The sequence below is a fragment of the Pipistrellus kuhlii genome, unplaced genomic scaffold (genome assembly GCF_014108245.1).
Source record: "Pipistrellus kuhlii isolate mPipKuh1 unplaced genomic scaffold, mPipKuh1.p scaffold_m20_p_54, whole genome shotgun sequence".
In the NCBI taxonomy this organism is placed as follows: domain Eukaryota; kingdom Metazoa; phylum Chordata; class Mammalia; order Chiroptera; family Vespertilionidae; genus Pipistrellus; species Pipistrellus kuhlii.
In genome coordinates this window covers 1,789,299-1,816,307 of record NW_023425556.1, presented here as the reverse complement: position 1 = coordinate 1,816,307, position 27,009 = coordinate 1,789,299, and the positions used below count along the sequence as shown (strand labels likewise).

At 36.4% G+C, this 27,009-nt stretch overlaps 1 protein-coding gene, 1 long non-coding RNA gene and 1 pseudogene across 2 annotated transcripts in view; 2 read left to right on the top strand and 1 right to left on the bottom strand.

Moving 5' to 3' along the window:
- The window catches only part of LOC118706727 (protocadherin-11 X-linked-like), a 256,102-nt gene that overhangs the window by 8,934 nt on the left and 220,159 nt on the right, over positions 1-27,009 (top strand). The window lies entirely within an intron of this gene.
- Positions 768-15,719, top strand: LOC123651442. Its single transcript, XR_006740166.1, has 3 exons — positions 768-778; positions 11,787-11,790; positions 15,612-15,719. It is a non-coding gene; the product is annotated as an uncharacterized LOC123651442 (long non-coding RNA).
- LOC118706728 lies at positions 9,774-10,856 on the bottom strand (annotated as a pseudogene).

The window sequence follows — 27,009 nt, the reverse complement described above, 5'->3', positions numbered from 1 at the left end:
AGCCAAAACCTCCTGCTCACTACCTGGCTGGCAGCCATTTCTGTTTGGATTTGTTTACCTTCTATAATTGAAACTTTGTAGCCTTGAGTGGAGGCTTAGGCCTGTCATGGTGTGCAGAAAGCTTGGCTTCTTCCATTGCCTAAGAAACCCAAGCCTCCCTCCTGCTAGCTGTGGCTATAGCCATCTTGGTTGGATTTATTTGCATACTCACTCTGATTGGCTTGTGGGTGTAGCAGAGTGATGGTTAATTTGCATATTACCCTTTCATTAGGTAGGCTATTTTTTCAATGACACTTTTACATTGTACAGTAACTTGCAACTCTCATATTATATTTCATCAACAGGACACTCAACAACTAATAAGTATCAAGGAATAAATTAAATAATGAATAACTATAGACAATCTTACCAGGCTTTCTGCATTTTGTTAATTTAATCTTTACTGGATGTTGAAGATACCCAATAGAAAATAGAAGTGACAGTGTTTGCTGAATCTGATTTTTTCCATTTTAATCAGTAATCTTAGTAGTTGTTGCTTAAGTTCCATTGAAATGAAAATAAAGTACATAACTTTTTATCAAAGTTATATCAGAAAGATTTGTAGGTTACATAAAAAATATTCTAAATAGAATATATGAAATTAGTCTTTAAGACTTTATTTTTCTCAGAAATTTCATGTCCTCTAAATTATACAGCTCTTAAAAAGCAATGAAAAAACAGGTGATTTTAAATATTAATTTTGGTAATCTATTTAAATTATACTTTAAAAAATTTGGATGTTAACTAATCATTTTATTGTAATGCATCATTCTGTAATCATCCTATCTAATAAAAGAGTAATATGCAAATTAATCCAACCAAGATGGCTATGGCCACAGAGGGAGCAGGAGGCTTGGGTTTCTTCGGCAGTGGAGGAAGCCATGCTTTCCACACACCCAGGCAGGCCCAGGCCTCCACTCAAGGCTACAAAGTTTCAATTATATAAGATAAATAAATCTCAACAAAAATGGCAGCAGCCACGGAGCTGGACAGAGGCTTTGTTTGTCCTGGCGATGGAGGAAGCCAAGTTTTCTGCACACCCTGGCTGGCCTAGGCCTCTGCTCAAGGCTACAAAGTTTCAATTATAGAACACTAGAGGACCAGTGCATGAAAATCCATGAACTTGAGAGGGGGTCCCTCAGCCCAGCCTGCACCCTCTCATAATCCAAGAGCCCTCAGGGGTAGGAGGCAACCTGGTGATCAGGGGAAGTTGATGCACCCATCACACCTCTGCTGTTGCCACTGAAAGCAGTGCAAGACTCAGCCTGCCCTGGTTACCTGAGCCTCGGGTGCCCTGTGGGACTCTGCTGGCAGGCACACAGAACTGCAGGGCCTGATTAGGCCATGCATCTGCTGCCCAGTTTGGCTACGGGGACTGTGCGCCACAATATTGTGGCTGTGTGTGCCGCCATCTTTGAGGGCATGGCAGTCAATTAGCATATTCTCCCCTTATTGGCTGTGGTGCCACCATCTTTGAGGGTGTGGCACTTCAGTTAGCATATTACCTCCTTTTTGGCTTTGGGCATTGCCAACTTTGTGGTGCCATGAGTGTCAATTAGTATATTCCCTCTTTCTTAGATAGGATAAATAAATCCTAGATCCCAGGCCTATGCTTGGGTTTCCAGGGGATGTGTCCCACCTGCAAACCACCAAACACCCCTGGCCCATGCCACAACATCCCCCAAGGAAACCCCCACTCTACTCTGAGACACATTTCAGAGCAAACCAGCGGGCCCCCACCTATGCACCAGGCCTCTATCCTACTTAATAAGAGGAATATGCAAATTGAAAATCATTCCAACACACAGGATGACTGCCCCCATGTGGACACAAGATGGCTACCACAAGATGGCCAACAGGGGAGGGCAGTTGGGAGAAACCAGGCCTACAGAGGAGGGAATTTGAGGGCAATCAAGCCTACAGGGGAGGGCAGTTAGGGCTGAGCAGGCCAACAGAGGAAAGAAGTTGAGGGTGAATGCGCCTTCAGGGAAGGGCAGTTGGGGGGAACCCAAGTCTCCAGGGGAGAGTAGTTGAGGGGGAACAGGCCTGCAGGGGAGGGCAGTTAGGAGCATTCATGCTGATAGGGGAGCAGTTAGGCTTCAATCAGGCTATTAGGGGAGTGGTTAGGGGGTGATAAGGCTGGCAGGCAGAAGCTCATAGGGGCAATCAGGAAGGCAGGCAGGTGAGCAATTGGGAGCCAGCAGTCCTGGATTGTGAGAGGGATGTCTGGACATCCCTCAAGTGGTTCCAGATTGGAGAGGGTGTAGGCTTGGCTAACAGAAACACACCCCCATGCACGATTTCATGCGCTGGTCTCTAGTTATTCATAAAATCTCCTTTCCACAGACTATATCAGATCCTCTATTTTAGGACATACAATAGGTTTGCTTATTACAAGTTCTAATTCAGACACTGAAATTAACTGGCTATGTGGCCTTTTAACCTTATTGTGTCTTCTTTTCTTTAGCTATAAAATGAGGGAATTATACTGATATGTTAATGCCCCTGCTAGAATCATTATTTTGTAACTTTTATAATCCAGAAATGTACATGTTAAGGTGTTGACTTTTATAAAGTTTTTAAATTTGAACCTCTAAGAGTCCTTAATGCCATCTTGTCCAACTACCTCATTATGCAAATTAGAGAACTGTTATTTAGTCCTTTTAAACAATAACCTAATGTCCTAAACCAAGATTTGATGTTTATCTTGTAGTAAGCCAGATCAGTATCAATATTGATAAGCAGCCACCTTTTGCAATCAATAAAGCAATTTGTTAAAGAATAAACATGTATAAAATTTAAATATGATGCATTCCTCAAGGGTAATGTTAATTTGGGGGGATTTTTTTCAAATCTTTTTAAATGCAATTTTCAATTGTAATTGACATCCAATATTGTATTTGTTTTAGGAATACAACATAGTGATTAGACATTTGCATACCTTTGAAGTGATCACCCACTATATTATGTCACTTATACCTGGAATCTAAGATAAATAAACGAACAAACAAAAGAGAAACAAATTCATAGGTACAGAGAACAAATTGAGAATGCTGTTTTACTATTTCCATACTGGCAATATATTTTTATATGCATGATAAGGTCTTATATTAAAAATAAAAAGGTTTTTATTTGGAATCTTCTAGATTTATAAAGACAATTTGAACAATATAGACAGCAGCTTTCCAAAATTACTATTAGTTTTAACCAGTAAAGTTTTATAAGGAAATGGCAATCATGCAAAATGTTAATGATCACTATATAAGGAAAGCTAGCTAATATTTACTACTGTTATCTACATAGACATGTATCATTTATTTATTTAATGTGTGTACTATTTACAAAACAATTGGGATTATAATAAATTATTTATGGTAAATTTCATCTGAATATTTTTTTAAAAGATGTAAACAGAATATCAAGGAGGTAAACATGGAAAAACGATGTAAATATACCCCTCATCTAATCTGCTAAAAACTAGACTATTCTTGAATTTCTGCCATTCTACACTACTTCAATTTTCTGGAAGAAAGACCCTATCTAATAAAATAGTAATATGCAAATTAACCATAATTCTGCTATACCCACAAGCCACGCCCACCAGCCAATCAGAAGCGAGTATGCAATTTAACCCAACCAAGATAGCTGTGGCCACTGAGAGAACAGGATGCTTGGATTTCCTTGGCAATGGAGGAAGCAAAGCTTTCCTCAAGCCGTGTCCACCCCACGTCTCCCCTCAAGGCTACAAAGTTTCAATTATAGAAGATAAATAAATCCCAGATACCAGGGCCTCCACTTGGGTGGTTGGGAGGTGTGGCCACTCACCCAGGCCTCCCCACGCCCCAAGGAAACCCCCACCCTGATCCAGAACACCATTCATGGCAAACCAGCTGGCCCAGATCCATGCACCAGCCCTCTATCCTAGCTAATAAAAGAGTAACATGCAAATTGATCAGCACACCAACACACAAGATGGCTACCCCCATATGTGGCCAAAGATCCTTCCCCCTTGAGGACACAAGATGGCCACCATAAGATGGCCAGCAGAGGAGGGCAGTTGGGAGGAACCAGGCCTGCAAGGCAGGGCAGTTGTGGGCTATCAGGCCAGCAGAGGAGGGAAGTTGGGGATAACCAGGCCTGCAAGGTAGGACATTTAGAGGCAAACAGATTGGCAGGGGAGCAGTTAGGCATCAATCAGGCTATCAGGGAGAGGTTATGGGATGATCATGCTGGCAGGCAGAAGAGGTTAGGGCCAATCAGGAAAGCAGGCAAGCAAACAGTTGGGAGCCAGCAGTCCTGAATTGTGAGAGGGATGTCCCAGATTGGAGAGGGTACAGGTTGGTCTGTGGGACAACCAAGACCAACTGCACAAATTTCATGCACCAAGTCTCCAGTGAGGTTATAATTAACAATGAACTGATCTTGATATACTCAAGACTACTGAGTTAATATTATGCCATATAGTAAAAATGTTTGGAATAAACTTTATACTCGGTTTTTATGGAGAATGATTAGAACTGGAGATGAAATGAGGATAATTTTAGGAACAAAAAGAAGCCGCACTCTTTTCAAACTTTTAGGAAGATTGTTTGCTTCCATTAATAATAAATTTATGACATGCAATGTAATTCTCTGGATTGAGAAAGTTATGCTGAAATTTTAATACATATTTTTTGAGAAAAGTAATTTTTCATCTTAAAAAATCATTGTTTTCATAGCACAAAATTAACTAAGCATGTAAAAACATTTTTTATTGAATTTAGAATATCCCACTTCTGTTCCTTAGCACATCAGTATTATATTACAAGGCTCACTAACGCAATATAGGTTTTGTTTGTTTGTTTAGTTTATTGATTGATTTCTTTATTTTTCAATCTAATTATTGATGTGAAATTGGTTAATAAAATTACATAGGCTTCCAGTGTACAATTCTATAATATGTCACCTGTATATTGTATTGTGTGTCCATCATCCTAAATCAAGTCCCCTTCCATTACCATTTATCCCCCCTTTACCCTCTTTTAACTCCTTGCCTCTTTCCCTCTGGTAATGACCATATTGTTGTCTGTGTCTATGAGATTTTTTTTTTCTTAATTCATTCACCTGATACATTTTTCCAGAGCTGGAATAAGATTGTTTCCTTTAGATCTATGTATGAAAATTAATCCAAAACTTAGCTGCACATTTTTTTTCCTATTTGAAACATCTATTCAACTACACACTGCCTATAGCCTTAAAGTTGTGTCCTCATAATATATAAGTACTTCTTGAGTTTGATTGGAAGGATGAGCCACTTTTACAGAGGCATATACATGTTAAGTCTTTTAAAGAATACAACAAATTAATATCTTTATTTATGACTAAAGTTTAAAATATTAAATTAAAATTAAAAAAAAGGAATTCAGGGATACATTTCTTTATTAAGACTCTAGTTACAGTTAGAAGGATGCAGTATTCATCAGAGTATTTTTGAAATATGAATACAACAAGGGCCTTGGCAATTGTTGGATTATCATGTCTTATATTCACTTATTTGTTTTTTCTCCAGAGATACTTTTCTGTAAAAGACAGTTTTACTAGTTCAGAGCCACTGCAAACATTGCAATACTAATGGCTTTTAATGTTTAGTTCCCATTCTCAGGATTGATTCTTAATTGAATTTGACAGAAGATGATATTCTGAAAAACACCATCCAAATATCTGTTTTTATTCAAGTAGAAAATTAGAGTTTCAGGATTAAAATAGTATAAAGTCCAAATATTGAAATTACAATTAAAACTGCCATCATATTTAGCTAAAACAGCCTGGTACTGGCACAAGAATATACATATATTCCAAAGGAATAGAATAGAGAACCCAGAAATTGACCCAAACCACTATGCCCCATTAATATTTGACAAATGAGGCATGAACATACAGTGGAGTCAAGACAGTCTCTTCAATAAATAAAGTTGGAAAACTTGGACAGATACATGAAAACAAAACAAAACAAAACAAAACAAACAAACAAAAAACACTAGATCACCAACTTACACCATACAGAAAAATAAAATTAAAATGGATAGAGAACTTAAATATAAAACAGGAAACCATAAAAATACTAAAGGAATCAACAGGGAGCAAAATATCAGACATATGCCAAAGGAACTTCTTCACTGTTACTATACTGCTCCAAGGACAATGGAAACTGAAGAGAAAATAAATAAATTGTACTAGGGCAATGGAAACTAAAGAGAAAATAAATAAATTGGACTAAATCAAAATAAAAAGCTTTTGCACAGAAAAGGAAACCATCAATAAGACAAAAAGAAAGCCCACTACATGGGAGAACATATTTGCTAATGATATCAATGATAAGGGTTTAATCTCCAATATTTACAGATAAATCATACAACTTAACAAAAAAAAAGATAAACAGCCCAATCAAAAACTGGGCAACTGATCTAAATAAATACTTTTTGAAAGAAGACAGAAGGAAGGCCAAGAGACATATGAAAACATGTTCAAAGTCACTAATCATCAGAGATATGCAAATCAAAACAACAATGCAGTATTATCTCACACCTGTCAAATTGGCTATCATCAACAAATCAACAAACTACAATTGTCAAGGAGGATGTGGAGAAAAAGGTACTCATTTGCACTGCTGGTGGGAATGCCACTGTATGGCATAGGCTATACAAAACTAAAAATGTAACTCCCATTTGACCCAGTGATCCAACTTCTAGGAATATATTCCAATAAACTAGAAACATGAATCAGAAAGGATATATGCATCCCTATGTTCATAACAGCACAATTCACCGTAGCTAATATTTGGAAACCTCCTAAGTGCCCATCAGCAGAAGAGTAGATTAAAAAACTGTGGTATATGTACATAATGGAATACTCTACTGCAGTAAAAAATGGTTTTATGTTTTCTTGATCTCACTTCTTACTAATATATCATAGTTTAGTTTTAAAGAGTGAAGAATTATTGACTGATTATTTGTTCTTGCATCTTATTTTATTATCATAATTTTTCTACAATTTTTCCCTTTAATCCCCTCCAAATATATTTTAGGAGGCTCTATACCATTTTATTTAATTTTATGAACATAAAATGAAGGGCAGTTTTTGTTTTTAGTATCCTTGATGCTTTCTGAATATAGATGCTAAGGTAAATTGTAAGAAGATATGTTTTCATCCCTTTTTCTATTCTACAGTTAAAATTAAAGGGAGCCAAGTTCTCTAGTCAACACTGTGGGTTCTTTAAATTAAAACTTCACAAAGTTTAGAATATATTATCTTTTTTATTTCAGTGTTTTAAGTTTTTCAAATTAATAATCAGAACACTTTCCAAACATGAATAATTTATGATATTAATAACAGCAGCAGCAACAGCAATAATCAGATGGTCAAAAGTAAAAGATTCATGTTTAAATTTGCAGACAATATACATTTATTTGTAAGTGGGTGGGTTGATTTGTTAGAAAGGGGTATATTGAGAATATGTTATTGCTAATGTATAAATCAAGCTTACATCCATACTCCACAGGCATAAATACAAATAAATATCCCTCCCCTAAGTTAATTTGAAGGTTAACCAAATTAACTTACTTTCAACAAGAAATAATTAAAAGAATACTTGCCATTTTTATAACTTCAAACAATTTTCAGAGATATAAACCATCTCTAGTGTTATGTTTTTATTTTATAAACATGGGAGCTTCATTTTTTTCTCCAACACAAGAGTGTTTCGTGCTATATATATAATAAATATGTAATATGCAAATTCACCATCACACCCTCACAAGGTGGCTGCCTATGACCAGGCTGGCAGGGGCTTAATGAGGGACAACCAAATGACTGAATGAGCAGGCTGTGTGGGGAGACCAAACCAGCAGGGGGGTAAGTTAGGGACAACCAAGCACCTGAATGAAAAGGCTCCATGCAGTGACCAAACAGTTGAGGGGACAGTTAGGGGCAACCAAGCTGGCGGGGGGGCAGTTAGGGGCAACCCAGCTGGTGAGACAGGTGTAGTTGGAGACAACTAGTCAGAAGCAAATGCAGTTCTGGGTAATTAGGCTGGAAGGTGGGCAGTGAGGGGTGACTAAGCTAGTGGGTGGGGAAGTTGGGAGAAACCTGGTGGGCAAAGGGGGCAATAAGGGGTCACCAGGCCTGAAGGGGGGACAGCTAGGAGCTACAAGGTTAGCAGGGAGGTGGCAGTTGGGAGCTACCTATCAATGGGGGTCAATTAGGGGTGATCAGATTGGCAGGGAAGCAGTTAGAGATAACCAGGTAGGCAGGCAGATGAGCAATTAGGAGCCAGTAGTCCAGGATTGCGAGAGGGAAGTCAGACTGCCAGGTAAGGCCTGATCCCACAGGGCCTAAACCAGCAGTCATACATCCACAGAAGAGTCCCGGATTGGAGATGGTGCTGAGCTCCCCAAACCCATGCATGAATTTTGTGGACTGGCCTCTACTTATAAAATAAGAGTATATATTTTTGTTCAAACTTTATTTTATTGTTTAAAGTATTAAAAATAATAGTAATTATATCTCCTTTTTTTAATCCAATTGACCTCCCCCCAGCATCCCCTACCCCCTTGCACAAGCCCGCATCCCATCCACCTAGTGTCTTGTGTCCATTGGTTGTGCTTATATGCATGCATACAAGTCCTTTGGTTGATCTCTTTTTCCCCCTCCCCAAAATTCCCCAGATTTCCCACTATAATTTGACAGTCTGTCTGATGCTTCACTGTCTCAGTATCTATGTTTTTATTCATCAGGTGATTATGTTCTTTATGTTCCATAAATAAGTGAGATCATGTGGTATTTTTCTTTCATTGCCTGGCTTATTTCACTTAGCATAATGCTCTCCAGTTCCACCCATGCTGTTGCAAAAGGTAAGAATTCCTTCTTTTTACAGCAGCATAGTATTCCATTGTGTAGATGTACCAAAGTTTTCTAATACACTCATCTGTTGATGTGCATTTTGGTTGTTTCCAAATCTTAGCTACTGTAAATTGTGCTGCTATGAACATAGGGGTTCCTATATCTTCTCTGATTGGTGTTTATGATTTCTTGAAATATATTACTCAGAGTGAAATTACTGGATCAAATGGCAATTTCATATTTAGGTTTTTGAGGAAACTCCATACTGTTTTCTACAGTGGCTGCACCAGTCTGCATTCTCACCAGCAGTACACAAGGGTTTCTTTTTCTCCGCATCCTCACCAGGAGTTGTCATTTGTTGATGTGTTGATGATAGCCATTCTGACAGGTGTGAGATGGTATCACATTGCTGTTTTGATTTACATCTCTCAAATAATTAGTGACTTTGAGCATGTTTTCATATGTCTCTTGGCATTCCTTCTGTCTTCTTTCAAAAGGTATCTATTTAAATATGTTGCCCATTTTCCTACTGGATTGTTTATCTTCCTTTTTTTTATTTGTATGAGTCCCCTGTAAATGTTGGAGATTTAACATTTATCGGTGGAAACATTGGCCAATATGTTCTCCCATAGAGTAGGCTTTCTTGCTGTTTTGTTGATGGTTTATATTGCTGTGCAACATTTTTATTTTGATGTAGTCTCATTTGTTTATTTTTTCTTTAGTTTCCATTGCCCTAAGAGCGGTATTGGTGAAGAAATTGTTTTGGCATATGTCTGAGATTTCGCTGCCTGTGGATTCCTCTAGTATTTTTATGGTTTCCCATCTTATGTTTAAGTCCTTTATCCATTTTGAGGTTGTTTTTTTTTTAATGAATGACAACTTTATTTCTTAAAGGCTGATAAAAAAACATTATGATTTCTAATAAAGAAAATACAACATCTCAATTAAAAACTATAGCTATATTTTCTTATTAAATACTAAGTTTTCTAAAACACAACTTGAAAACATCTGGCATGCATGTTTAATCTCAGTACAGTGAATTAAAAATCAAGTATACATGTTACACATCAAGGCTAAATTACAAATTATCATAGTCATCATCATCTTAACGTTTTCTTTTCAAAGCATTTGTTGATTCATTGGCAGCATTTTGTGATGACACCATGTTAGTGGTAATAAGAATGTTTTTGGACCCAATTAATGATGGATTAATCAGAACATTATGAACAGCTGATGTTGTAAGAATTGATGGGTTTACAGCTGGGGACTGTGAAGTGGGCATCTGTACTGAAACCTTTGCCCTGAGAGGGACATTGGAGTCCCTACTTTAGTTGAAACTGACACGGTTTTGGGGGTTGTTGTGCCAAGTGTGCGAGTATTTGGTCTACTAGTAACTGAACCAACACTTTCCCGTGGAACTGTTATTCTTCCCACAGAAGTAGAAGACTTTTTTTTGTAAAGATTTAAGTCTATAGTTTGGAGCAGTCAAGCAATATCTATCAGGTGGCAATCTAGGACCTGAATATGGCTTGATCAATGGCAATGGGGTTTAATTTCTTTGCCTTGAAATAGCTAATAAAAAAAAAATCTCTTGGGGGAAGAGAGGTAAAAGACTGGTCAGCAGGACACTGGATTGCCAATCACACATCATCTGCAACAATGGTAGTTTTCTTAACATGGCTTGAATAAATTTTTGCATCATCTAGAATTGTGGTTATATATCAGAAGGAAAACTCCAACATCTGATTTATAACTCTTGGCTCATATTCTGTAATCCCCATATCTGTCAGGATTTGTGCCATCATCTGTGCATCTTTCAGCATGCTTTTGGGAGAAGCTATCTTGCCAGACTCCATGATATCCAGTGATCAGACTTCTCTAGATAAATCACCCACATTAAATTATTTCAGTCCTGATCTTTCTGTAAGTTCTTTGCCCAGTGAGTTTTTTCCAACCCCTGGTGCACCCATGTAGGATGTTCGCAAGCAATCCATTTTGAGTTTATTTTGTGTGCAGTATAAGTTGGTAGTCTAGTTTCATCTATTGCATATATCTGTCCAATTTTCCCAACACAATTTATTGAAGAAACTCTTAACTCCATTGTATGTTCATGCCTCCTTTGTCAAATATTAATTGAACATTGCGGTTTGGGTTGATATCTGGGTTCTCGATTCTATTCCATGGGAATATACGTCTGTTCTTGTGCCAGTACCAGGCTGTTTTGAGAACAGTGGCTTTGTAGTACAGCTTGAAATCTGATATTGAGATCCTTCCCACTTATTCTTTTTTCTCAAGATTGCTGCACCTTTTTGGGGTCTTTTTTTATTCCAGATAAATTTTTGGAGAGTTCTTTCTAGGCCTGTGAAATATGCCATTGGATTTTAATGGGGAGTGCATTGAATCTATAGAGTGCTTTGGGTAGTATTTAATTTTTATTATGTTGATTCTACCAATACTTGAATATAGTATGTTCTTCCATCTATTTATATCTTTCTCTATTTTTTTAATGCCCTGTAGTTTTCCAAGTATAGGTCTTTTACCTCCTTAGTTAAGTTTATTTCTAGGTATCTTAATTTTGTTTGGTCCCATGGTAAATGGGATTGCTTTTTTACAATACTTTCTCTTTCTGTAAGTTCACTAATGGTGGATGGAAATATCATATATTTCTTGGAATTAATTTTGTATCCTGCTATATTTCTGAATTCATTTATTAAGTCTAATATTTTTATGGAGTCATTAGGGTTTTTAATGTACAATATAATGTCATTTGCAAATAAGGGCAGTTTTACTTCTTTTCTAATTTGGATGCCTTTTATTTCTTCTTCATGTCTAATCCCAGTGGTAGTACTTTCAGTACTATGTGGAATAAGAGTGGTGAGAGTGGGCATCCCTGTCTTGTTCCTGTTCTTAGGGGAAATGGTTTTAGTTTTTGCCCATTGAGTTTGATGTTGGCTGTGGGTTGGTTTATCATATATGGCTTTCATTATGTTGAGGCATGATTCTTCTATTCCCACCTTGTTGGGAGTTATTTCCAAGAAAGGGTGTTGGATTTTGTCAAATGTTTTTGTTTTTTTCTGCATCAATTGATATGACTATGTAATATTTATCTCACAGTTTGTTTATGTGATGTATCAATTGATTTGCAGATATTTTACCATCCTTGCATTACTGGGATAAATTCTACTTGGTTATACAGTATGATCTTTCTGATGTACTGCTGGATACGATTTGCTAGGATTTTGTTAAAGATTTTGGAATCTATATTCATCAGGGATATTGGGCTATAATTCTCTTTCATTGTGTTGTCTTTATCTGGTTTTGGTATTAGGGTGATGTTGATTTCATTGAATGAGCTTGGACATGTTCCTTCCTCTTGAATTTTTTGGAATAGACAGGGGAGGATAGGTTTTATTTCTTACTTGAATTTTTGGTAAAACTCCCTGTGAAGCCATCTGTCCCTGGAGTTTTATTTACAAGAAACTTTTTGATGACAGCTTCAATTTCTTCCATAGTTATTGGCCTATTGAGATGTTTACATTCTTGCTGATTGAGTTTTGGAAGGTTGCATTTTTCCAGGAACATGTACATTTCCTCCAGGTTGTCCAGTTTGTTGGAATAGAGTTGTTTATAGTATTTTTTTTTTTAACAATCCTCTGTATTTCGGTGGGTTCTGTTATTTCTCCTCTTTCATTTATAATTTTGTTTATTGCGACCTCTCTCTTTGCTTCTTGGTGATCCTGGCTAGAGGTTCATCAATCTTGTTTATCCTTTCAAAGGACCAGCTCTTGGTTTTGATGATCTTTTGTATTTTTTTTTCTCTATGTCTTTTATCTCCATTCTGGTCTTTAGTATTTCCTTCCTTCTCCTTACCCTGGGCTTTTCTTGTTGCTCTCTTTCTCTTTGATTTGTAGGTATAGATAATTTATTACCATTTTTTTTCTTGTTTATTGAAGTAGACTTGCAAAGCTATGAAATTCCCTCTCAAGACTACTTTTGCTGTGTCTAATAGATATTGCAATTTTTTGTTTTGTCACCATGATGCTTTTTCATTTCTTCTTTGATCTCTTTGGTAACCCAGTCATTGCTTAATAGCATGCTGTTTAGTCTCCAGGTGTTTGATTTTTTGGATTGTTTTTATTGTAGTTGATTTTCAGTTTTATGCCATTGTGAACTGAGAAGATGCTTGATATGATTTCTATCATTTTGAATTTGAAGAGACTTTTCCTGTGACCCAATAATGGTCTATCTTTGAAAATGACCCATGTGCACTTGAGAAGAATGTATATTCTTTGGCATTGTGGTGAAATGTCCTGAAGATTTCAATTAATTACATCTGATAAAGTGAGTCATTTAGGTGTGATGCTAAATGGTAAATGTCTTTTTGCTAATTTTTTGTTTAGAGAATGTGTCCAATGATTATACTAGGGTATTAAAGTCCCCTACTATTATTTTATTGCTATCAATATATCTCTTAATATCCTCCTGAAGTGTTTTCTTTTTCTTTTTCTTTTTTATGTATTTGGTTGTTCCTGTATTGGGTGAGTATATGTTTACCAGATTTATTACTTCTTGTTGGATTGCTCTCTTTAGTAATATGAAGGGGTCTTCCTTATCTCTTGTTATTTATTTCACTTTGAGATCTAATTTGTCAGAATAGGTATTGCTATCCTACCTTTTTTTTAATATTTCCATTCGCTTGAAAAACCTTTCTCCATCCCTTCACCATCAGTCTGTGTGCGACTTTCCGCCCCCTGCCCCCCTTGAGGTGTTTCCTGTAAACAGCAGATATATGGGTCACGTTTTCTTAACCACTCAGTTCCCCTTTGTCTTTTGATTGGGGCATTTAATCCTTTTACATTTAAAGTTATTATTGATAGGTACTAGTTTGTCATCATTTTTATTCTTTACCCCTGTGTCCCTTCTTCTCTTCCTATTTCTTTCTTTTACAGCAGACCTTTTAGCTTTTTTTGCATTGCTGGTTTGGTGGTAATAAACCACCTTTGTTTTGTTTTGTTTGTCTGTGAAGCTCCTGATTTCACCTTCAATTTTTATTGAATGCCGTGCTGGATACAGCCTTCTTGGATTCAGAACCTTCCTTTGCATTACTTTGTATACTTCATTCCATTCCTTTCTGGCCTAATGTGTTTCTGTTTAGAAATCAGTCGCTGGTTTGTTTGGGGATCATTGTTAGATAATTTTCTGTCTCTAGGAGGCCACTTTTAAGATTCTTACTTTGTCGTTGATGTTGGCCAATTTAATTATAATGTGTCATGGCATTTGTTTCTTGGGATTCATTTGTTTGGGACTTTGTGAGCTTCTTCAATTTGTGTGAGTTTTTGTTCCCTAAATCAGGGAAGTTTTCTGTCATTATTTCTTCAAAATGGTTTTCTATTCCTTGCCCAGTTTCCTCTCCTTCTGGCATTCCTTTGTGTAAATGTTGTTTTGTTGCTTTCTTAAAAATATATTTTATTGATTTTTCTACAGAAACGAAGGGAGAGGGGTAGAGAACTAGAAACATCAATGAGAGAGAAACATCAAATTGCTGCCTCCTGCACACCCCGCCCCCCGCAGTGGGAATGTGCCCACAACGAATGCACATGCCCTTGACCAGAATGGATCTTAGGATGCTTCAGTCCACAGACCAATGCTCAATCCACTGAACCATACCGGTTTTGGCTGTTTCTTTTAGTTTTGTCCCAAAGTTACCTTAGGCTTTCCTCCTGTTTTTTTTGTTTTTTTTTTTTTTGTTTTTTGTTTTTTGTGTTTTTTTGTTGTTGTTGTTGTTTTGTTTTTTGTTGTGTTTTTTTGTTGTTGTTTTGTTTGTTTTTTTATGCTGTTCTGCTAGGGTATTTTTTTCCTACCTTGTATTTTAGCTCTCTGATGTGGTCCTATGCTTCTTCTAGTCTACTTTTGATGCTTTCTATTGAGTTCTTTAGAGCAGAAATGTCATTTTTCATTTCTTCTTGTTTTTTATTCATTTACTCTTGGTTCTTACACATATTTTTGAATTTGTATTCCATTATTTTCTTCCACCTTATGACTATTTATGTGAATTCTTTCTCTGATAGGTTGATTGCCTCCATTTCATTAATTTCCTTTTCTAGTGACGCCTCTTTTTCTTTCATATGTAGGCTGTCTCTGCATTATCTCTCTTTTCTGGGTGTTTGGTTATGTAGTTCTTTCTCTCCTTCATTGTTTTAAAGACATAAAAATACAACACAACAAGGCACAGAACAGAAGGCACTGAGCACAAATGTATTCACTATACTAGTAACCACAAATAAATGTGACCACGAGACAAAATAGCATTAGGGGATAATAAACAAAGAAGGGGGAAGGGTAGAAAAGGACTGCAAAAATGAAATTGAGAAAAGGAAAAAAATAAGTGTGAAAAGAAAGAGAATAAAAAAGAAGAGGGAAAAATAAAGCAATTAATATGGGAGAAAACTCCAATAGAACAGCCAATAATCCCAACAAATGCAAGCAACAAATAACTAGAGATGAAAGCAAACAACAAATAACAACTAATATCAAGTGAGACAAGGAAAAACAAAAGCAAAAGACAAACAGATAAAACAAAAGGCAAAAAGAGAAAGTGAAACAATCTCACAAACAAGCATTAAAAAACCATTATAATCAACGATCAAGCAAACAACAAAAGGACAAAAATAAAAAAAAAATTTTGGAAAAGGAAGAAAGAAGAAAAAAGGTGTGTATGGATTTAGAGCAGGGGATTGAAAATTAGATATATATGTAGGATGAATTTTTAACAGGGCATAAAAAGAAGAAATTGGGAAAATCTAAAGCAAAATAGTGTAAGAAAAAGAGGGCACAAAAAGGGGAAAAGTGAGGAACATAGTGTTGGAAAAAGGTAAAGTTGAGATAGAGTAAAATGATGCTAAAAGAAAGATGAAAATAGAATGTAGAACACTAATCCCAAAATAAAATAGAGAGAAAATAAAATGACACTAAAAAAAGAAAAAAATAGTAGTAATAATAATACTGATTAAAAATAAAATGTGATAATTAAAAAGGTAAAATCAAGTGAGGAAAAAAATTAATTTCTTAAGTAAAAGATGAAAAAAAAAGTGTGCAGTTGTGAAGGTCATTCACTTCCTCTACTATTCTGTTTGGCATGCCTATTTCCTAGTCAGGACAGTATTAACATTCCCTGCATTCTACTGCTCTACAGTGTTGTAAGACACTGTCCTGATTTTCAAACAGGCAGTACTTCTTTGTTTCTTATACTCCTTTATTTGGGTTTAAACAAAAGTCAATTTGTGATTCAACCCCTGGGGTGGAAGTGTTTCTGGATCAACTTCCAGGTCTATAGGTCCTCTCTAGCTAGTGCTTAGATTTTGTTTTCCCTGTCAGTCTTTTTTTTTTTTTTCTTAATATATTTTATTGATTTTTTACAGAAAGGGAGAGGGGTAGAGTTAGAAACATTGATGAGACAGAATCATTGATCACTCTTGTACACTCCCTACTGGAGATGTGCCTGCAACCAAGGTACATGCCCTTGACCGGAATTGAACCTGGGACTTTTCAGTCCACAGGCCAACGCTCTGTCCACTGAGCCAAATCAGTTTTGGCTCCCTGTAACTCTTAATACTGGTTTGGGGGAATGGGCTTCCCAGAGCTGGTTCTCTGATCATTATTCCCAGCTCTGATCCCCAAGTTCCACAAAAATAACTTTCCCCTGCATTATCTTGGAGTGTCCCCAATTGGGTGATCCTATGATCTGGGCTTTGTAATAAAAAATAAGAATTTAAAGAGAATAAATAAAATAAAAACAGAGCCAGAGTAACTGCAAGAACTTGGGACTTTGACCCTCTGGCACTGTGTGCAAATCTGTGCAGTCCTTTTTCCCCCTGGCTCTAAGTATCCAGCACACTGTTAAAACTTTGAGGCTGTCCTTTTGTGCCCAGTTCAGGTATGGGTTGCTTTTTATTTATTTATTTTTATTTATATATATTTTTTTACTTTTTAGAATTTAGACTTTATTATTATTTTTTAAATTTAATAAATCATAATTGTTGAAATTGTTCCTATATTTCCCTGCATAGCCCCCCCCCCACCCAGTTCCCACCCCACCTCTGCCCTTACCTCCCCCACACTGTCCTCATCCATAGGTGTAAGATTTTTGTCCATTCACTTCCTGAACCCCCCACATCTATTTCTGCATGAGAATTGTCAGTCCACTACTTTTCTATGCCCCTGATTCTATTATATTCACCAGTTTATTTTGTTCATCAGATTTTTTTATTCACTTGATTTTTAGATTCACTTGTGGATAGATATTTGTTGTTCACAATTTTTATCTTTACCTTTTTCTTCTTCTTCCTCTTCTTAAAGAATACCTTTCAACATTTCATATAATACTGGTTTAGTGGTGACGAACTCTTTTAGCTTTTTCTTATCTGTGAAGCTCTTTATCTAACCTTCAATTCTGAATGATAACTTTAATGGGTAGAGTAATTTTGGTTGTAGGTTCTTGTTGTTCATCACTTTGACTATTTCTTGCCACTCCTGTCTGGCCTGCATAGTTTCTGTTGAGAAATCAGCTGACAATTCTATGGGTGCACCCTTGTATGTAATCAACTGTTTTTCTCTTGCTGCTTTTAATATTTTGTCTTTAGCACTTGGCATTTTAATTATGATGGCTTGGTGTGGTCCTCTTTGGATTCCTTTTGTTTGGGGTTCTCTGTGCTTCCTGGACTCATAAGTCTATTTCTTCCACTAGGTAAGGGAAGTTATTTATTGATTTATTTTGTTTTGTTTTTGTTTTCACTGCAGAATATCTTTGTTTTCTATTTTTTTTAATTAAGGTATTATATGTGTACATATCTTAAAAATCCCCCCCGCTCCCATACATGCTCTCCCTCCCCAGAGTTTTGCATTCATTGGTTATGATTATATGCATGCATACAAGTTGATCTCTTGTCTCTCCCATATATCCCTACGCTCCCCACTATAATTTGACAGTCTGTTTGTTGCTTTATTGACTCTGTACCTATCTTTTTGTTCATCAGTATATAATGTTCATGATTATCCATAAATGAGTGAGATCATGTGGTGTTTTTCTTTCATTGACTGGTTTATTTCACTCAGCATGATGTTCTTCAATTCCATACAGGTTGCTACAAATTATAAGAATCCCTTCTTTTTATGGCAGCATAGTATTCCATTGTGTAGATGCACCATATTTTTTTGATCCAATAATCTGCTGATGGGCACCTAAGCTGTTTCCTAATCCTAGCTATTGTAAATTGTGCTGCTATGAACATAGGGCTGCATATATCCTTTTTGATTGGTGTTTCTAGTGTCTTAGGATATATTCCTAGGAGTGGGATTACTCGATCAAATGGGAGTTCCATTTTCAGTTTTTTGAGGAAACTCCATACTGTTCTCCACAGTGGTTGCACCAGTCTGCATTCTCACCAGAAGTGCACTAGGGTCCCTTTTTCTCCACATCCTCACCAACACTTGCCGTTTGTTGATTTGTTGATGATAGCCATTCAGACAGGTGTGAGATGATATTGCATTGACATTTTGATTTGCATGTCTCGGATAATTAGTGACTTTGAGCATGTTTTTCTGTGATTCTTGGCCTTCCTTCTGTCTTCTTTTGAGAGTATTCTATTTAGGTCCATTGCCCATTTTTTTAATTGGATCATTTATCTTCATTTTATTAAGTTGTATGAGCTGTCTATAGATGTAGGAGATTAAACATTTATAAGTGATAACATTTGCAAACATGTTCTCCCATACAGTGGGCTATCTTGTTGTTTTATTGATGGATTTTTTTTTTATACTCTAAAAAAGCTTTTTATTTTGATGTAGTCCCATTTGTTTATTTTCTCTTTAGCTACCATTGGCCTTGGGGCAGTATCAGTGAAGAAGTTCTTTCGGCATATTTCTGAGATCTTGCTGCCTGTGGATTCCTCTAGTATTTTTATGGTTCCCCATCTTATATTTAAGTCTTGTATCCATTTTGAGTTTATTTTTGTGTATGGTGTAAGTTGGTGATCTAGTTTCATTCTTTTGCATGTATCTGTCCAATTCTCCCAACACAATTTATTGAAGAGACTGTCTTGATTCCATTGTATGTTCATGCCTCATTTGTCAAATATTGAGTATAGAGGTTTGGCTTGATATCTGGATTCTCTATTCTATTCCATTAATCTATATGTCTGTTCTTGTGCCAGTACCAGGCTGTTTTGAGAATAGTGGCTTTGTAATACAGCCTTAAATCTGGTATTGAGATCCGTCCTACTTTATTCTTCTTTCTCAGGATTGCTGTGGCTATTTGAGGTCTTTATCTGTTCCAGATGAATTTTTGAAGAGTTCTTTCTAGGTCAGTGAAATATGCTGTTGGAATTTTAATGGGGTGTACATTGAACCTATAAATTGCTTTGGGCAGTATGGACATTTTGATGATGTTGATTTTACCAATCCACGGACATGATATATTTTCCATCTGTTTACTTCTTCCACTGTCTCTTTTTTCGGTGCCCTGTAGTTATCTGCATATAGGTCTTTTACCTCCGTAGTTAAGTTTATTCCTAGGTATCCTAATTTTTTTGGTGTGATGATAAATGGGATTAATTTTTTAGTCTCTGTTTCAGTAAGTTCACTATTGGTGTATAGAAATGCCATAGATTTTCTTGGTATTAATTTTGTATCCTGCTACATTGCTGAATTCACTTATTAAGTCATTAGTTGTTGTTGTTTTTTGTGGAGTCTTTTGGGTTTTTTATGTACAATATCATGTCATCTGCAAATAAAGACAACTTTACTTCTTTTTTCCCAATTTGGATACCTTTTATTTCTTCTTCTTATCTAATTGCCATGGCTAGTACTTCCAGTACTATATCAAACAGGAGTGGTGAGAGTGGGCATCCCTGTCTTGTTTCTGTTCTTTGAGGGAATGGTTTTAGATTTGCCCATTGAGTATGATGCTTGCTGTGAGGTTATCATATATAGCTTTTATTATATTGAGGTATGATTCTTCTATTCCCACCTTGTTGAGAGTTTTTATCAGGAAAGGGTTTTGGATTTTATCAAATGCTTTTTCTGCATCAAGTGTAATGACTATATGAATTTTATCTCTCAATTTGTTTATGTGATGTATCTTATTTATTGATTTGCAGATATTGTACCATCCTTGCATTCCCGGGATAAATCCTACTTGGTCATGGTGTATGATCTTTCTGATGTCCTGCTGGAACCAATTTGCTAGAAATTTGTTGAGGATTTTGGCCTCTATGTTCATGAGGGATATTGGGCTGTAATTATCTTTCATTGTGTTTTCTTTATCTTGTTTTGGTATTAGGGTGATGGTGGCTTCATAGAAGGAGCTTGGAAGTGTTCCTTCCTCTTGAGGTTTTTGTAATAGTCTGAGGAAGATAGGTTTTAATTCTTCCTTGAATATTTGTTAAAACTCCTATGAATCCATCTGGCTCTGGGCTTTTTTTACCTGAAGCCTTTTGATGACTGCTTCAATTACTTCCATAGTTACAGGCCTATTGAAATTTTTAGATTCCTTCTGATTGAGTTTTGGAAGATTATATTTTTCCATGAATATGTCCATTAACTCCAGGTTGTCCAGTTTGTTAGAATAGAGTTGTTCGTAGTATTTTGTAACAATCCTTCATATTTCGGTAGTGTTTGTTGTTATTTCACCTCTTTGGTTTCTGATTTTGTTTATTTGTGTCTCTCTGTTTGTTTCTTAATGAGCCTGGCTGGAGGTTCATCAATCTTATTTATCCTTTCAAATAACAATCTCTTGGTTTTGTTGATCTTTTGCATTGTTTCTTTGGTCTCTAGGTAATTTACCTACACTCTGATTTTTTATTATTTCCTTCTTGCTGCTTACACTGGGCTTTTCTTATTGATTTTTTTCTAACTTTTTGAGTTGTAGAGTTAGATAATTTCTAACTTTTTTTTTTTTTTTTTTTTTTTTTTTTTTTTTTGCAGTAGGCTTGTAGAGCTATGAACTTTTCTCTTGAGACTGCTTTTGTTGTGGCACATAGATGTTTGACTTTTGTGTTTTCATGGTCATTTTCTACCAGGGTGTTTTTATTTCTTCCTTGGTTTCTCTGGTAACCCAGTCATTGTTTAATAGCATGCTATTTAGTCCATGTGTTTGATTTCTTTGGATTATTTTTATTGTAGTTGATTTCCAGTTTTATGCCACTATGATCTGAGAAGATGCTTGATATGATTTCTATTTTCTTGAATTTGAAGAAACTTTTCCTATGTCCCAGCATGTGGTCTATCTTTGAAAATGACTCATGTGGACTTGAGATTAATGTATATTCTGTGGCTTTGGGGTGAAATGTTATGAAGATGTTAATTAATTACATCTTGTCTAGTGAGTAATTTAGGATTGATGTTGCTTTGCTGATTTTTTGTTTAGATGATTTGTCCAAAGTTGATAGGGTATTAAAATCTCCTACTATGATTTTATTGCCAATAATATCTCCCTTAATGTCCTCCAGCAGTTTTTTTTTTTTTTTTTATGTATTTGGGTGCTCCTATATTGGGTGCATATATGTTTATCAGAGTTATTTCTTCTCATTGGATTGCTCCCTTTAGTATTATGAAGTGGTCTTCCTTATTTCTTGTTATGTCCTTCACTTTGATATCTAATTTGTCACATATAAGTATTGCTACCCCAGCTTTTTTTTTTTTTTTTTTTTTTTTTTTTTCATTTCCATTCACCTGAAACAACCTTTTTTCATCCCTTCACCCTCAATCTGTGTGTGTCTTTTTTTCTGAAATGGGTTTCTGTAGACAGCAGATATGCAGGTCTTGTTTTATTATCTGATCCGTTACCTTATGTCTTTTGATTGGGGAATTTAATCAGTTTACATTTAAAGTTATTATAGATGGATACTTATTTGTTGACATTTTTATTCTATATCCATGTTCCTTCTTCTCTTCGTATTTCTTTTTATTTTTTTATTTTTACAGAAGACCCTTTAGCATTTCTTGCATTGCTGGTTTGATGGTGATAAAATCCCTTAGTCTTTTTTTGTCTGTCAAGCTCCTGATTTCACCTGCAGTTGTTATTGTTAGCTTTGCTGAGTACATTATTCTTAGGTTTAGATCCTTCTTCTGCATGACATTGTATATTTCATTACCTTCTTGCCTGATGAGATATCAGTTGCTAGTCTGATGGGGTTCCTTTATATGTAACTTTCTGTCTCTCTCTGGCTGCTTTTAAAATTCTTACTTTATCATTGGTGTTTGCCAATTTAATTATAATGTGCCTTGGCGTCAGTCTTTTGGATTCATTTTGCTTGGAACTCTGTGAGCTTCTTGGATTTGTGTGAGCTTTTTCTTCTCTATATCAGGAAACTTTCTGTCATTATTTCTTGAAACAAGTTTTCTATGCCTTCCTCAGTTTCCTTTCCTTATGGAACCCCTATTATGAGAATATTGTTTTGTTTTCTACTGTCCCAAACTTCCCTTTGGCTCTCCTCCTGCTTTTTATTTATTTATTTAATTTTTTCTAGAAGCTGCTCTAATTGGGTGATTTTTTTTTCTATCTTGTCTTATAGCTCACTTATGTGGCCCTCTGCTTCTTCTAGTCTACTCTTGATGCTTTCTATTGAGTCCTTTACAGTAGTGATGTCATTTTTCATTTCTTCTTGGTTCTTCTTCATTTCTTCTTGGTTTTTACTCATATTGTCAAATTTGTCTTCCATTCTTTTTAGCCATCTTATGACCATTTCTCTGAATTCTTGCTCTCATAGGTTTCTTGCCTCTAATTCATTTATTTCCTTTTCTAATGATGCCTCCTTTTCTTTCATATGCGGGCTATTTTTTTGTCACCCCATGGTCTCTCTTTTCAGGATGTCTGGTTATGTATTTCTCTCTCTCCTTGGTTTAAGGCTCCTCTCCGTCTCTGGTACCTTGGTCAGGGCTCCTGCAGAAGGCAACCAATTGGTGTGATTCTCTTTCATTGATCTTTCTGTCTTTCACTGTCTCTTCCAGTCTCTCTCTGCCTGGGACTCACAACCTCAAGCAGCCTTCAGGTACCTCCGACTCTGTATTCATGGGTTGCTTTTTAGAGTTCCTTTCTGGTTGCAGCCCTATGGATCCCCTTCCACATTCACAGATCACACTAGTCCCAAGGGCTGCAGGATTTGCAGTACACAGACTTCCCCAAATCCTCTAGATTCTATTGTGCACATTTCTTTCTCTCTCTCCTGCCTGGGTCACAGACCTCACATTATACTAGGTGAAATCTGACCTTTCTGTGAGAAGGTGAAGAGCTCCTCTGAGTCTGTGTATTCACTCTCTTTGAAGTCCAATGTTCCTGGGTTCGCAGCTGTTCCCTGGGTGTTGTTGTTGTAGATTCACAGGATTTTTAGACTTCTGATGACAGCCACTCTCCCCTAAAAAATGGTGTTGTTTCTGCATCAGAGATGGTTGCTCCAGGAGGTATTTCAGCAGCAATGGAGGCTGCCCAGTCAGGAGAACCCAGTCTGACAATCCCCAACAAACCCTTGGAGTATAGCTGTCCCTCAACTCACAAATAAACTCTCTCCATGCAACCACACACTCTCTTTTTATTTTCTCATTCACACACAATCTTGCAGTCTGCCTCCTGTCAGCATCCGTCCTCCCTCTTCCATAAGAGTATATTTTTAATGCTCTGTCTAATGTGCATATTATATGAGACCAAAATTGTACTGGGATATTGCAACATCATTTATTGCAAGGAAATCCATGGAAAAATGCATTTTTCTTACTATAAAAACTATAGGTGAAAACAAAATAAAAAATATTTTAATTAATGAAATTTATTTTAAAGGATTTTATACTGAGGTTAGTAAAGAAACTGCTATATATCTGGAATACTGAGTGCTTTTTTTTTACTTTAGCCTGTGCTGACTTACAAGTAATTATCTAATGACTTTAGTGGTAGGAATGCCTAAGAATTCTTGAAGCAATGATTTTCAGTTTGACAAATTATTATAGATCAAATACTAATGACTCATTTGTATTCTTCTCGTTCTTGAATCTTTAAGAAAATATAGAAATAGCTTTTAAAAGAAATGCTCATTCAAATGTGAAAGTAAATGGCCCTTAGGGAAATACATGAATTACTCCTTAATAGCTTCCTTAAATTATTTAGTCCTGTTTTTGAAGAAAATAACAAGTTTCTTATCAAATTAATAGATGCATCTTTACTTGGTATGATATATTCAGTAGAAAGAACATTGTTAAGAATAAGGGGGATTGAAATGTAGTCTAGATTTTGTGATAAGTCTGTTTTCACCTTGAAGTGGTCAGGTATTCTTTTTAGGCCTATGTTACATGTTTGTAAAATAATAGGCTTGGAATAGCTCTGTAATTTGTAGTTCAGTTTTCCTATTCATAACATTGTACTCCTTTTAAATGACAATTTAAAATTCTTGTTTTAAGTATATTACCTTTTTTTGTTTATATGTAATAACAAAAGCATAAGCATAATATGCTAATAATACTGGACATCCTTCCAGACAAAGCCACATCTGCAAGGGAAGCCTAGATCCTGGGTGCCTTTCTTCATCCAATCTAATAAAGAGGGGATATGCTAATTGACCCTCATACTGTTGCCAAGATGGTGGCACCCACAGCCAATAAGGAGGGAATATGCTCATTGACTGCTCCACTCTCAAAGAAGGTGGCATCCACAGCCAATAAGAGGGGATATGCTAATTGACTGTCACACCCTCATAGATGGCAGCACAAACAGCCACAAGATGGAATCACCCAGTCCCCTCAACCCTGTTAGGGGGGCAGATGAACAGTAAATCTGGGCTCACCCCAAGGCACAGGCAAGTCTCAGATGGCAGCTACCAGCCACCTGAGGCTCAGGTAACCAGGGCCAGCTGAGGCTTGCACTGCCAGCAGTGATACCAGCAGAGGTGTGATTGGGGCATTGCCTTCCCCTGAAAATTGGGTCACTTCCTGCCATGAGTGCTCCAGACTGTGAGAGAGGCTGGGCTTAGGACCCCCACTCCAGTGCATGAATTTTTACGCATTGGGCCTCTAGTTGTAAATAAAGAACTGGACAAAGTCTATGAAACATCTGTTTGAAAACATTGGACAACTGGCAATGCAGAATTTTGATCACTGAGAAAAGGGAAAGAAAGGGAGAGGGCCCTAATATGTATGTGCCTGATTTTATGTCTGTAGAAACTTTCTGGATCAAATACAGTATATGGAAGGGGATTCTAAACAGAGAATGGTGGTCTCGCTGAGGTGGGGAAACATTTCTGGGATCGGAGAGTCTACAGTGGCTGGACTTTGTGGGCCAGTGTGTCAGATAGAAGGGCATTGCCCAGATAAAGAGCTCCAAACATCTGCATGGTATCTAGTTGAGTATTGTGTCCTGCATACTTAGAATGAGATTTCAAGTGGTTGGTCAAAGAACAGTTACTGAGAACAGAACAAATTGATAAGAATCTATAGGCTAAATAATTCCCTAACAAAGAATTGAGAGATGGTAAAGTTCTGATCCCACACAGTAATGAGACCTTTTTGAACATCTGGTACAGTTAATAGAGACCCCAGAAGTGTCATGCCTTGTTATTAAGGTTACTAGTAAATAGCCTTAGATTAAAGGCCACCATAAGTCCATACCAAAAGAGTTTAAATTTAAGTCTTGGAAGTTGATCTGCAGGCATTTTAACTGTCTTCCAAGTAAAGCTGGTCTTTAAAAAAAGAAGAAGAAAATAAACACTCAGCAATTACTGGAAAGAAAGAGGAAAGTGGGAATCAATATCAGGAAAATAGACTAAAAATACAAGGACTAAAAAAACACTAATGATCGAAAGCAGACAAGAATTTTAGACAGCTATTATAAATATGTTGAGGAGCTTAAAAGAAAAGCATGAACATAATAAGGCAATAAATAGAAGACATGGAAAAGAGCAAAGTGTGCCCTAGCTGGTTCGGCTCAGTGGATAGAGCATTGGTCTATGAACTGAAGGATCCCAGGTTTGATTCCATCCAAAGGCACATGTTTGGGTTCTGGCTTGATCCAGGGACATTCAGGACACAGCTAATCAATGAGTCCCTCTCATCATTGATACTTCTATCTCTCTTTCCCTCTCCCTTTCTCTCTGAAATATATATAAAACAACAAAAAAGAGCAAATAACAAAGTGGAATATCTAGAAGAAAAAAAACCCCTATATAATAAAAGGCTAATATGCAAATTGGTTGAAGAGTGGAACTACTGGTCTACTGGTCAGTGGCTGTGACACACACTGACTACCAGGGACAGATGCTCAATGCAAGAGCTGCCTCCTGGTGGTCAGTATGCTCCAATAGAAGGAGTGCTGCTCAGCCAGAAGCCCTGAGCCAGGCTCATGGTTTGTGAGTGCAGGAGTGGTGGCCTTTCTTACATCTGTTGCACACTAAGGATGTCAGTTGGACATCCCCATAGGGCTCTGGGACTACAATAGAGCGCAGGCCAGGCTGAGGGACTCTCTCCCCCAGTGCACGAATTTCATGTACTGGGCCTCTAGTGTCTAATAATAACTATCACCAATACTTGCTATTTCCCAAAGGATTAAGTCTGAATTTTCTCTTTGAGCTAACAAAACGATGTGCAGTGTTAAATATATAATAACTTCAAAATGATGGTGAATACCTTAGAATATTTCAAAACTAACCAGCGAAATTCCTAGAGTCTCAGTTTCAGCCTCAAAGAAAATTCTGGTAGACAAATAGGTATAACTTTAAGAAATATTGGCAAAATTAAAGAAAACTTTTCAAATGATCCAAGCAGCAGAAAAACAGTTTTTAAAAAAGATCATTAAAATATTCTACTATACATGTTGATTCAGTGTCAATGATTCAAAAGTACTGAATAATCACATAAACATTTTGGAGAGACAGTAGAAAATTTCCTAGAAAATTTTAATAAAACATGGGGGGGGGGGTTTCAAAGTAAATACTATATAAGGATAATTATTATAACTTAAGAAATGTTTATTTTTTTTTCATTTGAACATGTTAAAGGGTAACTTAAATGATCCAAAAAAAATAACTTTTATTTTTTTTTATGTGATGTGTAATCTATTTA